At 46.6% G+C, this 16,566-nt stretch overlaps 1 protein-coding gene across 1 annotated transcript in view; it reads right to left on the minus strand.

The window, feature by feature from the left end:
- The window catches only part of LOC131481127 (zinc finger protein 570-like), a gene marked incomplete at its 3' end in the record, with an annotated part of 533,548 nt that overhangs the window by 76,685 nt on the left and 440,297 nt on the right, over positions 1 to 16,566 (minus strand). The gene's annotated exons all lie outside the window — the stretch shown is intronic.

Below are 16,566 nucleotides of genomic sequence, written 5' to 3' on the forward strand. Positions count from 1 at the left end.
ACAATTGGAATACTTCACTTTTCAAAAGACTAGTGAGGATGTTATATTACTTAAAACTGCTAACAATTTTGACATATTTCTAGTTTTTTAAAATACATATGTCTTGGGCCCGGCGGCGTGGCCTAGCGGCTAAAGTCCTCGCCTTCAAAGCCCCGGGATCCCATATGGGCGCCGGTTCTAATCCTGGCAGCTCCACTTCCCATCCAGCTCCCTGCTTGTGGCCTGGGAAAGCAGTTGAGGACGGCGCAATGCATTGGGACCCTGCACCCACGTGGGAGACCTGGAAGAGGTTCCAGGTTCCCGGCTTCGGATCGGCGTGCATCGGCCCGTTGCGGCTCACTTGGGGAGTGAATCATCAGATGGAAGATCTTCCTCTCTGTCTCCTCCTCTGTGTATATCTGGCTGTAATAAAATGAATAAATCTTTAAAAAAAATAAATAAAATAAAATACATATGTCTGGTTTGAAAAAATACGTATGTTTTAAATGTTACCTTAAATACAAGAAATACAACTTTATTATCATTTTGATGGAAATGGAAGACAAGGAGGAAACAGCACAGAACTAACATTAACTTAGAATCCTAAACATTGTAAGAGGCACATAACTGCATGGTGACTAAGCCTGAAGTCTGACAATAACTCTGGAAAATGCACTCTATTATAAGTTTTCCCTTCAAGGAAGTAAGTATCCACTTTCCTCTACTTCCAAAATAAAAAAATTGGAAGAAAATGTTGGATGGGTTTCCTTTCACACATCAGTTTATCCGAGATGTTTCTGCTGGACTGAACCCAAGACCTTTGTAAATATTACATGTTATTTGCCAACAGGAAAAAACTCAGCTCTTATTATAGTATTAGTGTTCTTGAAACATGACGTCAGCAATAACTTTTTTTATCACCTTTAAAAAAATAGGTAATCACTCTTCAACCATTTATAAGCATATGAAATGGTAAAAAGGTCAGCTATCTAATTAGCAAGGGAATGACTCTATATGTCTATCAACATACCAACAGAATAATTGATGCTTTTAGCCAAAGTCCACTTTAGTGTTACAGCAAAGGAAGGTATTTCCTCCTGTTGTAATTACAGAAAGAACACAATCCCAAGGCTGTTACTCATACCTACTGCACAACTAAAAACGGCCATGTGGCCAACAAGCAGAAAGGAGCCACAAAAACTCAAAAGGCTCATCTCACAGGGCACTGGAAGTTCAATTATCCTGCTTGGCATTTTCCCAGAACTCGGCAGGGACAAGGAGGCGAGAAGCCCAGCAAAAGATTTCCAGCAGTTCAGTTTTTAGATACTTGCTATCTAAAGCATTTGATACTTGTGTAAGATTTTGACCCAGAATTCCCTACTTTTTTATATAAATCTTTCAAACCCACGCTAGCTTTTACATTATGCATTACATAAACAGTAACCACAAGCCAGTCTAAGAGTATTTTTGCAGTCAGTATGGCACAGGTGCTATCTGAAAGGTACCTGGAGGCCTCTAGGCTCAGCCCCGGGCAATGCCCTTGCTTCTTGTCCAGAGCCCTGATTTATACACAGTTCACAAAGCGCAAAGGAATATCATGAACTTCTTCAACTTTTTAAATTTTGCCAGCAGATAACACCAATAAGGAAAGGTGATTCTTAGAACTTCTGGGGGTATTCAGAATTTGTTCCAAATGCTGGATGAACCTATAATTCCCTCTTGGGACTGATTAAAAACAAATTCTCAAAAACATACCTACATCACTAGATATGTACTTTAATTGTGTTTATTAAAGAGATGGTCTCCCCAAGAAATCATTGAACTTATCTGGACAATAAGATGCTGGACTTTATGCTTGGTAGGTGCTTGCACTGAAAGAATCTCAAATGATTTTGAACTGTGGCAATGCAGCAAGGTGGAGAAATCCACCATGGGAGGGGGTTTGGGAAGGGGTGGGGGGAATCACAGTGCCTATAAAACTGTGTCACATAATGCAATGCAATCGATTTGTTAAAAAGGAAAAAAATAAATAAAAAATAAAAAAGTAAGCATCCCAAAAAAAAAAAAACAAAAAAAAATAAAGAGGTTAACAAAAATGTATTACCTTTTTGATTCAGAAAAAGCTGAGTAGAGGTGAAAAACTTGGAGATTCTGGTGCTAAGTAAAACACATCACCTTAAAATAACTGTTGAAAAACATGACAAATATGTGCATTTCAGGAACTGAAACGATCGCAGTCTTTCAATAAGGCATTGTGACTTCACAGTGTAGATTGTTCAGTAAAGATAAAGGGCGTGCCTGCTTTTCCAAGGACGAATCATCCAATGGATGCTTTGCATTATCTGTACAGCAGACACGCTCCTTGCCAAGCTAGGAGCCATTTTCCTCTCTCTGCCCTGTCACTTTCAGACAACCCCAAAGCCACCAGCTTTTTATCCCAAGGCAAACCACCAACTTTTGAATTAGAAAATACAAAGTTACTTGTTTTCTCTTTTCCACAGTTTATCTGCCAGGAACCTCTGAAATCTGAATACCAAGATGAGAGTCCCCTAACCTCTGGGTTGTGCAAAGATTACGTCACAACCATTCTAAGTCTGTCTCTCTGTCTGTCCGTCTCTCTCTCTCTGCCCTATGATGAAAAGGATCCAGTAAAGGGAGAAGAATGAAGACAGTTTAGACTATATTGCCTAGGGTGCCAGCAAACCACACTTCCACAGAAAAACAGGATTTTCAACAGCTGTTAGCGCCACTAGAGGAACTGCACAGGCCTCTTTTCCGCAAGGCCATCATCTGCTCCTGTCACTGAATGAACCAAGAAACGCAAGGCCTAAATAGAATTGTGGTTTCTAAGCTGGATGAAAACTAAACCAACTTCTCAAGAAGAGTTCCTTTACCTCCTACCCTCAGAGAGTATGTTTTCTGAGAAATGGTTTCTTCTTTCACGAAATGCCTAGCTCTAGCTGTGGCCTGAGCCGACAATAAAGATCCACTTCCTCTTCCCATTCTGTCATAACAAGGGTTTAAAAAAGGGGGGGGGGGGGAGGAACCACAGGTTTCATCTAATTTATCATTTTTCATCCTAACTATCCTCAAAAGGCTATATGAAACCAGACTAGGAAGAAGTGGCTCATCAAACAGACAAGAAAACCAGCCATACCAGTGGAGCGTGAACCATTGAGCATTCCTCCTCCAGTCTGCCTATTCTCAAGGAGTAATCCAGTTTTTTACACTGTGATGCCCACCCTGAAATGGTACTTCCTGATAAACGTCAAGCCATCTCTCTTCAGTCCTGCAAGTAAAATAGCTGAGATACAAATGGTATGATTTTCTTTCATAAATTAGAAGAAGAGCCAAAGGGAAGGATCAAACCAAGAGCCAAGGCACCATCAACACGACTACATTGATGAAGAAGACAAAGTGGGGACTGGTGCTGTGGCATGCAGGCTAAGCTTCCACCTGCTGGGTCACTGGCATGCCACGGGTGTACTTCAGACAATCCTCCTGCTAACGTACCTAGGAAAGCAGCAGAAGACAGGCCAAGTCCTGCGAATCCTGTATCCATGTGAGAAATCTAGAAAAAGCTCCTGGCCCCTGGGTTCAGCCCGCCTGGCCCTGGCCATTGCCATCAGATGGAGAACTTTGTCACCCCTCCAGTCTCTCTGCCTTTCAAATACATTTAACACAAAATCCTAAAAAATAAAAACCACAAACTTGAGTACAGAGTGCAATTATTTGTTCTGCAAAGAACATTCTGTTTGAAGAATGGTTTCTCACTGACTACATAACCAACTAGAACTACCATCAATCACAATGCCTGATTGACAGGAATGGCATGGCGTATCTCACTGCTTGCCTGATTCCTCAAAAACCTACAATGTGAATATTACGCCCATTTTACTGAAGCTCAGAGACAGTCACTGGAACAAGCACAAGGGGGTTCAAAGCTAGGGGTGACACGCATTTTCTCCAGCACCCCGGCTCTCTTTCCTGCATCTCCAGGGGTGCTGTCACCAGCCTTCCCACCTGCTCTATCCTCCTGACATCAGACTTCACACTGTCCTCACCTGCAGGCTTAGCTCCAACTTCTCTCTCACACACCACCTCCTTGAAGATCTGGCCTGACTTATTCTCTACACAGAATCTCTGATGGTCTGTTCTGTCCTTCTCACTACTATCTCAGCACTCACACATGATGTTTAGGCAACAAATATTTGAAGAGCAAGACAGGGTCATAAGGATAACACTATTTGCTTAGAGTCTCTTTTTCTTCTCAGGTCTTTTTATTTATTTGAAAGTCAGAGTTACTGAGAGGGATAGACAAAGACAGAAGAAAGAAACTTTCTAACCCCTGCTTCATTCCCTAGATGGCTGCAACAGCCACAGCTGCACCAGGCCAAGGGCAGGAGCCTAAAATTATTCCACTTGATTCTAAAACGCAGGCTCAGACACTTGGGTCTGTTCCCAGACCATTCCCAGGGAGCCAGTTGGGAAGTAGAGTATCTGGCACACAAATGTCCATATGGAATGGTGGTTCTGCAGACGGTGGGTTTACATACTATACCACAATACCAGTCTGCTTAGAACTTTTTTTGTTTTTAAGATTTTTATTTATTTTTATTGGAAAGTCAGATATATAGAGAGGAGGAAAGACAGAGAGGAAGATCTTTCGTCTGCTGATTCACTCTCCAAATGACGGCAACAGCCGGAGCTGTGCCAATCTGAAGTCAGGAGCCAGGAGCTCTCCCAGGTCTCCCATGCAGGTGCAGGGTCTCAAGTCTTTGGGCCATCCTCGACTGCTTTCCCAGGCCATAAACAAGAAGCTGGATGGGAAGCAGGGCTACCAGGATTAGAACCAGTGCCCATATGGGATCCCGGCGCATTCAAGGTGAGGACTTTGGCCACTAGGCAACCGTGCCAGGCCCTAGAACTTTTTTAAAGGAAGGAAAAAACCCTCTGTTAGGTAGTAATTCTGAAGACTGTACTTGAAGCATCAAGTATGGTGGGGAAAAGCTTAAGTTGATGACTGGTAGGCCTCATGAGATGAGCAGGCTGTGACAGGTGGCTGAGGAAGGATACAGGAAACTAGCCAAAGAACAGATTTCAGGGGGAATAAAAGGGAATGGCCTATCTGGAAGGAACGGCGAATTGGGAAAGACTGAAGATGTCAGCAAGGAGAGGCCCCAGATTACACCAAGAGACTCCAGAGGGTGCCACAAGCTGTGCACACCCCACACTGAAATCACGGGGCAACTCTCTCAATGCTGTAGAACAGTCAGGTATGCCACCTCCTGCAATGCCAGTATCCCTTGTGAGTGCCAGTTCCAATGGATAAAAGATCTCTCTTTGTCTCTTTCTCTCTCTCTCTCTGTAGTTCAGCATAAATAAATCTTAAAAAAAAAAAAGTACTGACTCAGGAGCTGGGGGTTCTGGTGGGGCCCGGGTAACCTGGCTTGGTTCCTTGGGCCAGCCTACACAGTGGGGTTCAGGTCCCTGAGCTCCAGGGGTGAGGGTTCCAGCAGGGCCCGGGTCATCTTGCTTGGATTTTTGGCCTGCCTGTGCAGTAGGTGCCAGGTCTGTGAGCCCTGAGGATGAGGGTCTGCGAGGAACCTGGTCACCTGGCCCCATCCTTGTGCATGCATGCACAGTGGCAGCCAGTTACCCCCAAGGGCAGGGTATCTGGCAGGGCCCAGGTCAAATGGCCCGGGTCCTTGAGCCCGCCTGCGCAGTGGGTGACAGGTCCATGAGACCTGGGGATGGGGGACCTTGTGGGGCCTAGGTTGCAGGGTCCTTGGCCTGCTTGCCTGGTGGGTGCAGGGTCCATGAGCCCTGGGCACAGGGGACTGGCAGAGTCTGGCAAATGGCCTGGGTACTGGGGCCCACCTGCAAGAATTGGTCTTCCTCAGTGGAAAAGACAGAGCAGTGGACAGCTGGCCCAGATCCACATAGAGCATATGGCAGCCCATTAAGGCCTGCAGAGGACATCCTGTGCCAGGGCAGAGAAAGGGTGGCAGAACAAATTAGACAACTACCTCAGCCAAACAATGACAGCAAATCTCTGGGCAAATGGAGATGCTAAGGTCAACTGTGTCAGCCAATGGACATTGAAAGGGCGCCCGCATCTTTGGATTGGGTAGAACTCTCAGAGCATGCACCACACCAGGACTCTGGGTTGATATCAGATGGCCATTCCCCCGCCCCAGGTAGTGGGGTGATTGAGAGGCTGGGTATGGCTTCTCCCCTTACTCCCCACACCCCGCAACAGAAAGAAATATAATATTTTGAAACAATAGCACCCACTTTTCCCTAACTCTTGATCCTTCCTAACCTGATCAACTATGTAAACATCATCTAAAATAAAACAAAAAACAAAAACAAAAAAAAAGGAAGGCCTAAGATTTGACTCATGAAAAAAACTTCCAGCAGCACAGGGGACGGTCTGAAGCTTGTCCAGGACGTACAGTTTAAGCTGAGATTCCTGGAATGATTTTGCCTGCTTGTTGGTTTTTTGCCTATCAATGTACAATTACTCTAATACTGACTGTAAGAAACATTATTGGCATTGGCATCACAGCTACTGGGTAAATCCACCACCTGCATTGCTGTCATCCTGTATAATGCCTGGTTCATTTCCCTAGATCCTTCCCACCCTAATCAACTATGTAATCATCAAAAAAGGAAGAAGGAAGGAAGGAAGGAAGGAAGGAAGGAAGGAAGGAAGGAAGGAAGGAAGGAAGGAAGGGAGGGAGGGAGGGAGGGAGGGAGATAGGAAAGCCAAATGCATTTGAAATCTAGAAAGTTACCAGCACTTTCAAATAAAAGTTGTGGGGGCCAGCACAATGGCTAAACTGGGTAATCTTCTACCTGCCAATACTGGCATCCCGTATGGGCTCTGGTTCCTGTCCCATCCAGCTCCCTACCTGTGGCCTGGGAAAGCAGAAGTGAATGGCCAAAAGCCTTGTGACCCTGCATTCATGTGGAAGACCCAGAAGAGGCACCTGGTCCTGGCTTTAGAAGGGCCAGTGTGGCCATCTGGGAAGTGAACCAGCAGATGGAGATTTTTGTCTCTGTAAATCTGCCTTTCTAATACAAATAAGTGAATCTTAAAAAAAAAAAAAAAAGATTAAGTATAGGTGTAGAGATAGAGACACACACAGTATGTCTGCACATGACCATGAGCATGTGTCCCTGTAGATCTGCAGACTGGGGGGAATATAAGGTTTCAGGTAAGAGATACTGCAGCACATTTATGTAATCATAGGAAAAGTTACTCCAGCAAAAAGAGACTGAAGACACAAGGAAAGTGATGATGACACGGAGTAAGAAGGAATCAGGATGCATGATTGACCTAGGACTAGATGAAGGAAGTCTCTTCTAGAACTTCAGCAGAAGGTGAAAAACAGGGAACCGAGTCTCCAGGTGGTGAACAGGAAGAGTCATAACCTCTGAGAATGGGAGGAAGGCAGTAGTCTGAGAGTGTGTGTGTGTATGGGGGTGCGAGACAGGGCTGACTCAGCGCCGAGTCTGAGTGCAAGGGGAAGGGGGCTCACAGGGCACATGGGGGTCAGCAAGGCACGTGGGCCAGGCTGATCCTCAGCTCATCCAAGGCACACTCAGTGCTCTTGAGTTAGGCAAGATGAGGACTGATGATTCCCAGGTTGGGGCTTTACAAAGAGGGCGAAATTAAGAGGTAATGCACTATGATGAATGAAGATGTTGGAAAACTAAACAGAGTAGGCGCACCAGGAGTGAAAGAGCTAGCATGACAGAAAGCCCTCAAAGTAGCAGTTTCCAGATTTCAGAGTTGACGATGGTGGAAGATCACAATGGCTGGCACTAAAGAGGTCTAGAAGAGTAAGGTTAGAGTTTTACAGGTTTCTTCCCAGACACATGATGTCACCAGGATGCAGGTGGCACGGGGAGCAGAGGCGTCTGAGGGAAAAGACAGGACATGAGTATGGAGTAGGAGAGGACAGAGATGCAAGCAGGGCTGGGATGTGACTGACCACATCCGCCAAGGGACCAATGTCACTCACTGGCTGCAGAGTACAGTGTGAGCCTAGGAAGTCTTGTGGGTTACTTGGAAAGCAAGCGTGAACAGCCTCCCTGTGAGAGAGACCAGAAGGTAGTCCTAGGCACTTCAGGTGGCAATCCACTTGTGTCTGACAGGCAACATAGGAAGCAGTGCGGGAGCAATGATGAAGGGAAGCCTGACAAGCACAGGCTACACTGAGCTCTCTGTGCAGCTCCCAACTGCAGGCTCCAACTGGCCACTGGGAATAGAAATCTGAAACCAAGGAGGCCAATCTCAAGCAGTTTTGCTGACACGTACACTTGACAGTAAACTTAAAATTACAATGCCTATTCTTAAAAAAAAAAAAAAAAAACAGCATCCAATTAAGAAAATCTTCCATTTATTTCAACCCAATACAGTTAAAGAAGGGACTCAGGGACTGGAGTGGTGGTGCAGTGAGTTAAGCTACCACCTGTTCCCGTGTTGGAATTTGGGTGCAGGTCCTGGCTGCTCTGCCTACAATTCAGCTAACAAACCAGGGAAAGCAGTGGGTGAAAGACCAAGTACATGGAGCCCTGCCATCCACATGAGACCAGGATGGAGCCAGGCTCTGGTTTTGGCCTGGCCAAGCCCCAGCCAACATAGCCATTGATTGGGGAGTTAACCAGCATCTCTCTCTCTCTCTCTCTCTCTCTCTGTTTCTCCTGACACTCTATTTATCCAATTACTAAATATTTGGGGGAAAAAAAGTGGGGTGGGGGGTTGAGGGAGGCAGCAACAGTGGCTCAATAATCTAATCCCCCACCTGCAGCACTGGCATCCCCATATGGGCACCAATTCAAATCCCAGCTGCTCCATTTCCCATACAGTTCCCTAAAGGCTCAAGTCCTTCAGTCCCTGCATCTATGTGGTAGACCCAGAAGAGGCTCCTGGCTCCAGGCTTCAATTTAGTCCAGCTCTGGCCACTTGTCAAGCCCTCTGGGGAGTGAATCAGCAGATAGAAGAGACTGATTTCTATTCTCTCTCTCTCTCTCTCTCTCTCTCTCCATCTTTCTGTAAATCTACCTTTCAAATAAAAAGACCTGCTCCTAGCCATGGATTCCATGAAAAACAAAGTGGGGAGGAGGAAGGAGAGTGGAGCCTACATATAGCTCATCATACCCAATAATGATAATTAAAACAAAATGTAAAACTTAGGGCCAGCGTTGTGAGTAAAACTCTGCCTTTGAGATCAGCCTTCCAGGGTCAACAATTCAGTCCCAGCTAGTGCACCTCCCTAAACGGGAGACTGGGAATAAGCTCCTGGCTCTATGCAGCCTGGCCCTGGCCGTTGTGGCCATCTAGGAAGTGAACCAATGCATGGAAGAGCTGGCGCTCTGACTCCTTCTCCAAATCTGCCTTCCAAGTTAATTTTTTTAAATAAAACTTTTTAAGAATTATAAAAATTAAAGGCAACAGCAAGGTTTAGGATGGAGAACAGAAGTACAGTGGCTGTGACCACAGAAGAGTAGTAGTCAGTTATGATAGGATATAATTATACAGAACTGGGATTGGTGTTTTATTAATTAGTAGGATTAATGTGGTACAGCACATTAACCTACCGCCCACAATACAGCAGCCTATATGGTTTCCAGTTTTCTGTCCTAGTTGCTCTACTTCCAATCCAACTCCTTGCTAATGTGCTTGAGAAACCAGAAGAAACTGGCTCAAGTACTTTGGCAGCTCAGATGAAGTTCCTGCAGATATTTAGGAATTAAGCCAGAGAATGAATGAGCTCTTTCTTTTCCATAATTCTATTTTTAAATATATATATACATATATACTATATATATATATATATATATATATATATATATATATATATATATATATTTCAATTGCACAGGGGGCCAGCTTTGTAGCATAATGTGTAGAGCTGTTACTTGGAATAGCAGCATTCCCTATGGGCACTGGTTCCTGTGCTGGCCTGGATGATGTACTTCTGATCTGCTTTCCACAAACAGTGTGGGAAAGGCAGCAGAAGACGGTCAAAGTGTGTGATTCCCTCCTATCCATGCGGGAGTTCCTGGCTTCAGCCTGACCCAGCACTGGCCTTTGTGGACATCTGGGAATTCAACCAGCCGATGGAAGATTCCACTGCCTATCCCCCCTTTCTATGTAACTCTGCCTTTTAAATAAATACATAAATATTTAAGAATAAATAGATAAAACTGCACAGAACTAAACACATGCACTCTCAAGTACATGGAAGACAGGATGGCTAGAAGGAATGTATCAGTGTCAATGTCCCAGCTGTGATGTTTCACTGTAGTCACAGAAGGCAATGCCATGGAGGCAAACTGGGTGAAAGCTCTACTGGATCTCTGTGTTCTCAAGCAAGAGAGACAGACAAAAAGGTGGAGGGAAGGGGAGGGAGGGAGGGAGGGAGAGAGGGAGAGAGAGAGAGGGGGAGGAAGGGCGGGAGGGAGGGAAAGAGTCTTCTGCTGGTTCACCCCCCAAATAGCCACAAGCAGCCATGGCTCGGCAGGGATAAAGCCAGCAGCCAGAACTCCATCCAGGTCTCCCACATGAATGCAGGGGCCCAAACATCTGGACCATCTTCTGTGGCCTTCTCAGGACAAGAGCGAGATGAGAACCGGAGCAGTCAGTACTCAAACTGACACTCTGACATGGGATTCCAGCATTGTGGGTGGTAGCTTAACCCACTGGATACAACACTGATCCTATACATCTGGCTTTGTTTGGTTTTGTTTTTCTAATATTGTTTCATTTATTTTATATATTTTTTGCATTTCATTTTTTTAATTAATTACATTACATTATGTGATACATTTTTTATGCACTGGGATTCCCCCCGCCCCTCCCCACCGCCCCTCCCCCCACGTTGGATTGCTCCACCTTGTTGCATTTCCATAGTTCAAATTCAGTTGACATTCTTTCATTGGAGGTATTTACCAAGCATAAAGTCCAGCATCTTATTGTCCTGGTAAGTTCAATGGTTTCTTGGTGAGACCATCTCTGGTCTGAAGATAGAACCGGCAGAGTATCATCCCAGTCAATTAAAAGCCCCAATATAATATTTCCAACCATTTACAACATTGTGGCATTAATTGACATGGTATTGATTAACCAATATGTTAATAGGAAAATGCAGGTTCTCAACCACAACCTGTGACTTCTTCATAGACATTTCAATTTTGGGTTATATTCAACCGTGTTCTATACACCTTAAAATGGCTTAGATTGCTATTTAGCTGTCTCATGCCTATTTTAATTTTAGTATTTAGCAGTTTATAGCATTGAAGCACATTTTCGCTGAACCTGGCTGTTTTTCAGGTGGTCTAACTCTATAATTCTAACAGGATATATGTCAACAGTTTAGGTGAGCATGTTTAGGAGGGGTGTGCAGAGAAATCTTCCATACCCCAGTGAGGAGTAACTAATCTTTGTGTCCCACCCAGTGAGTTATAAGTGCATCCCCGCTGACTGTTTCCTGTCTGTTTCTAAGCTTTCCTTGTTGTTCTCTGTCTATCTATTCTAGTTTTGTTTGTTTGTGTGAGGAAGAAATACAACCTATCAGGATCATAACTGGTAACTCATAGACAACAGACTCGAATTAGCATTAGACAATAGCAAAACTACAAAGGCAAATGGGGGAATCAGGAGTAATCTTAACCTCTTAACAGGAGGTCATGCGCATAGAGCAGGGAGGGGTCCCCAGAGTGGAGCAGGAGGACAGGAGGAGGCTTTTATCCCAAACCTGAAGACTCCTAGATCCTCACCAAGGACTATCAGTATGAGCACCAAGGACTACATCCCTACTGCCAAGGAGACCACGGGGAAATGGAGTGCCTTCAGAGACCAAGAACTCTGAGGTCACCCACCCCCAATAAGATCTACCACATGGGATGGAAGAAGCCCAAATCCTGCCTTGCAGGATCCAAGGTCATTGGAACAACAACCAGGATCCCTGAGCAGTCCGCAGAAACAGAAGAATAGTAAACTTCCTTCAGGACTAGGGAGAGGAGCTTTCTCTGGTCCTTGTCTGCTTCCAATTTTGGGTCCCCACCCCCTCTCGTAATAACCATCAGGAGCACTCCAGACACTCCTCAAAACAAACAAAAAAACAAACATTTATTTTAAAGGCAGAATTATAGTGAGGAGGGAAGAGATGGAAAAGAATTCACCTGGCTTAGTCCCCAAATGGCCACAACAGGCAGGGCTGGACCAGAACCATGCAAAAGCTAAGGCTTGGGGCTTGTCCAGCAGGATATCCTATTACCTGACACGATAATGAATCAGCAGACGGGTCACATTAGGCAGGGCCATGACATTAACCAGCACTCGAGAACCATATCCAGGCCTAGATTCTGTGGGGAATGTGTGGGCCAAACCATGTGGAAATGCTAGCCCTACTGGTTAGCTCAAGAGTAAGGGTGGTGATGGACTAAGCTAGGTGTGACCAAGGAGCTTGCCATCAACCACAGGTAAAGGAACCCGCAAATGTCTGGACTGCTCAAGGCAACAGCACCCAAATGTGCATCCTGATTAGGGTGTGGGGTGGGCCAAGCTGCAACATTCACCAGCTCATACACAGCCAAAAGGAAGGCCAGACCGCACCGGGCACTGGCCTAAAACCTTTTGGCATGTATGAGAACTGGGTCTGGGAGTGGATTAAGTGGAGAAACTTGGGAAACTCCCCTGGCGAGTCATAGCTCCTGCTGGTGAACATGTGGTCCAGACCTGGGGGTCAGACAAGCTGGACAAAATAGCTCCAAAAACTGGCTAATGGATAAATTGTTAATGGAATGGGATGTACTGGGCAGTACTGAGCAAACCCTAGCCTACAAGCAAAACTAGAAACCAGGATGGAGCACAGGTCATGCTGAGCTAGGCTCTTGCACTTATTGGTCTGCATGAGCCAGGGACACTAAGCCACAGTGTCTAAGGCAGAGGCCAGGACAGGTGAGGGGCTGAGCCAAGCTGAGTCAGAGCACCACTGGCAGGTGCGTGATCTATGGCTGGGAACAGGCCCAGTTGGGGAGCCAAGGGGACACCCTAGCTGGGTTGAGGCTCCCACCAAGGTGTTCGTGGGCTGCAATGGGGGCTGCATTCTGATCAGGAAATGGTTGTAGTCTCTTTTGGCACAAGTGTGGATTGGGACTGGACGCACCAGTCTGGGCCAGACTCCAACACCGTCTGGTGTCCTGGAGGACCAGGGTAGATGTGGGATGGACTAGGCTTGGGCTCAGCCCCTACTGAGCCATATGTGAGCCGTATGTGGGTATGGACGAGCCATGGATGGGCTGAAACATCCAACAGCAAGAACCAGTTTGGGTTGAAGGCCAGTCGGGAAAAGCCACTGTTCCTGCTAGGACAGGAGGTGAACTGAGTAGAGCTGGCTCATGGACCCCCTGGTATGCACAAAATCTGACATTGGGAGGGGTTCTGATGGAGGAGCCTGGGCAACTCCTCCGGTAGAACACAGTCCCTGCAGGTAAGCGCAAGAAACATGATAGGAAATAGCCCAGAATAGGCCATCAAGAGTTTCCCACTGGCATACATTTGGCATGGGTCGGGGGCAGACCAGGCTGAATCAGTTCACATTATCCACTGGCAAATCCAAGCACCAGAACAGAGTGAGGGTCAAGCCAAAATTGGTCACGACAATAACCAGTGCACAATATTGAATGCCAAGTTGAGGTTGCCTGTACTGGATGTGACTGCAGCGCCCAACCAGCATACGTGAGAACCAGGAAGGGAGGGGACAGAGCCTGTAGGGGAATAAGAGGTGGTTCCCTTGCTGGACAGCTACTCCCACTGGAGAGAGTGAACTGGCATGGGGGCAGACCAGATTTAGCAGGGCTACAACACCTCTGTGCCTCATGTGAACTAGTCCAGGAAAAAGTCAGGATGGGCTGATAGTTCCTACTGGTGCAAACAAAATTAGAGTGGGTAAGGGTTGTATGGGCTTAGCCACAGCATCAGATAGCAGATGCTGGCACTGGGGGCTAATTCTGTCAAGTCTAACCACAGAACCGCCTGAAGGTGCATAATCCAGGAGTGAGAGAAACCTGGGAGTGAAATATTGAGCTCCGCCCTTGGGTTACCACTCCCATGGGAGGGCACAAAAACTAGGACCGGGTCAGAGGTGGCTAGACAGAGAGGCACTCAACAATATCTGTGAAGGCTGGATAGTTGAGTTGGTAAGATGGAACTAAGCTTCAATACCCATCGACATGTACAAGAGCCAAATGGGATGTGGGACAGACTGGACTACTGCTACACGTACTGGCAAACCAGAGTAGGGGGCAGGCCTGGTGGGGGTTATTGTGGGTCGCTCTGACTGGGCTACAGCTCCCACTGGTTTATGTGAGAGCTGAGTATGTGCTGGGCAGAACCAGGCTGGACTGCAACACCCATTGGTTGCAGTGGAAGTTAGGGCTGAAAACAGAACCAACACAGCAATTGCAACCACCAGCTGATCGGGGTGATGGACAGTGCCAGGCCCTGTGTTTGCTAGTACATACAAGAATCTGGTCTGGGAACACCTCAAAGTTTCTTTGGGGATCTCCCCAATCAAAATGCCAGACTCAGAACCCTAACCAGGAAAAGACAGAAGACAGAACAAGTCAATCAACCACCTCAGCTATATGTTGGCAGTGAAATACTGGATAAATGGAGACTCTATGATGGACTATGTCAATCAATGGTTTCTCTAATGACCTCATTGTGCTTGGAGTGTTGAAATTGGCAGCGATTCATAACTGGTGAATTATCAAAACCACCTGAGCAAGAATCTCAGAGCATACCTCACATCCAGGACCTGGGGTGTGGTTGGGAAACTGGGTGGGGATTCTCCCTCAATATCCCCCATTACCACAGATACATGAAGGAAAAAATATGGAAATAATAGTCTTACCCAGTTTCCTATAGCCCTTGAACCTTTTTGCCCTAATTAACTATGTAAAGACTGTCAAACATATAATAAAAAACGGAAATAAAAAATTATAAAAACAAATGATAAAGAAAATATCACTCCTTTTCCCTCCTCTCAGAAATTGCCCTGGAATTCTGCTGCCCTGGTTCAAGCTGAAGCCTATAACACCACCATCCCACATCAGAGCACCAGTTTGAGTCCTGGCTGCTCCACTTCCCATTCCAACTCTCTGATAATGCACCAGGGAAATGTCCCTGCTGAAATGTGATGCCTTCCTGTGCTGTGTCAGGTGGGCATTCACTGCTTTTCTCTCACAACTACTGTTCACAGAAAACAGTGCTTCTAGAGGGCTCAACATGGGCACTCCTCACTGCACAATGGCTTCAACTGGGAGTCCTAGTGTTCAAGGTCAGTGCTGCAGAGTGAGGACCCCAAGGTCCCCCTCCTGGCCCCCGCCCACCCGCCCCGGGGCCTCAGGAGATGCTCTCACACACTCACCCTTCCCAGCTGCTGACGAGTCGGGGGTCCTGCAGAGACTCCGGCGGGGAGGGAGCTCACAGGGCAGCACTGGGTCAGCCACCTGCGCCTCTCCACCAGCACAACCAGCAACGCGGCTATGGCGCGGCGCCCCACAACAACCTCCCAACTGCTACTTCCACAGGGCTTCCTGGGCGCGCGTGAATGGACCGTTCCCATGACTGCGCATGACGTCAGACAGCTCTCAGCCAATCAGCATCACAAAGGGCCGGTAGGTAGGATTCTGGAGGGAGGGGGAGGAGCGGGGCTTCACCTCAGGATGGAAGTGGCCTCCTCTCTTACAGCTTGAGCCTTCAAAGAGCAGGGGCCGCTGTCGCCTCTAACTCCGAGCCTCTCCTTCCCTCCCTGCTTTACAATCCCATTCAAAGACCCGCGGCGTGGTCTATCGGCTAAAGTCCTCACCTTGAACGCCCCGGGATCCCATATGGGCGCCGGTTCTAATCCCGGCAGCTCCACTTCCCATCCAGCTCCATGCTTGTGGCCTGGGAAGGCAGTGGAGGACGACCCAATTCTTTGGGACCCTGCAAACCCTGCTTTAGATCTGCGCAGCACCGGCCGTTGCGGGGAATGAATAATAGAACGGAAGCTCTTCCTCTGTCTCTCCTCTGTAAATCTGACTTTGTAATAAAAACAAATAAATCTTTCTCTTTTTTTTTTACTTTAACCATTTATGAAAGAATTATTTTAATTGCTGATGAATAGTTCACTTAAAACAGCATCATTCATATTATTCACAGCCCAAAGGCCTCAGGAGAAAGGGACCAGGCTTCAGGTTGACCCACATTTCATCCAGTCCCTTCCAAGGCTTCTCTCTACAAACAACAGCTCTCTAAGCTGCTGCCTCCAAGCACAATACTTCCCACTTAATACCACCAGCTGGGCGCACCGGAATCAAACCCATGACCCTGAACAGCAATAGAAAGAGCTGAAATTGGGGACAGAGACTCATTCTCCCTCTGTCTCACTTCAAATGAGTCCAAATTCACTTCACACCACTTTCCTGAGGGGAGCACTGTACTTGGGTAAGATTAATAGGGATCCAGACCATCTCCAGAACAAGATGGCTGGCTCCAGCTCTCCCCAAGGCCCTAGGATTTAG

This window comes from Ochotona princeps, chromosome 9, assembly GCF_030435755.1.
Source record: "Ochotona princeps isolate mOchPri1 chromosome 9, mOchPri1.hap1, whole genome shotgun sequence".
NCBI lineage: Eukaryota > Metazoa > Chordata > Mammalia > Lagomorpha > Ochotonidae > Ochotona > Ochotona princeps.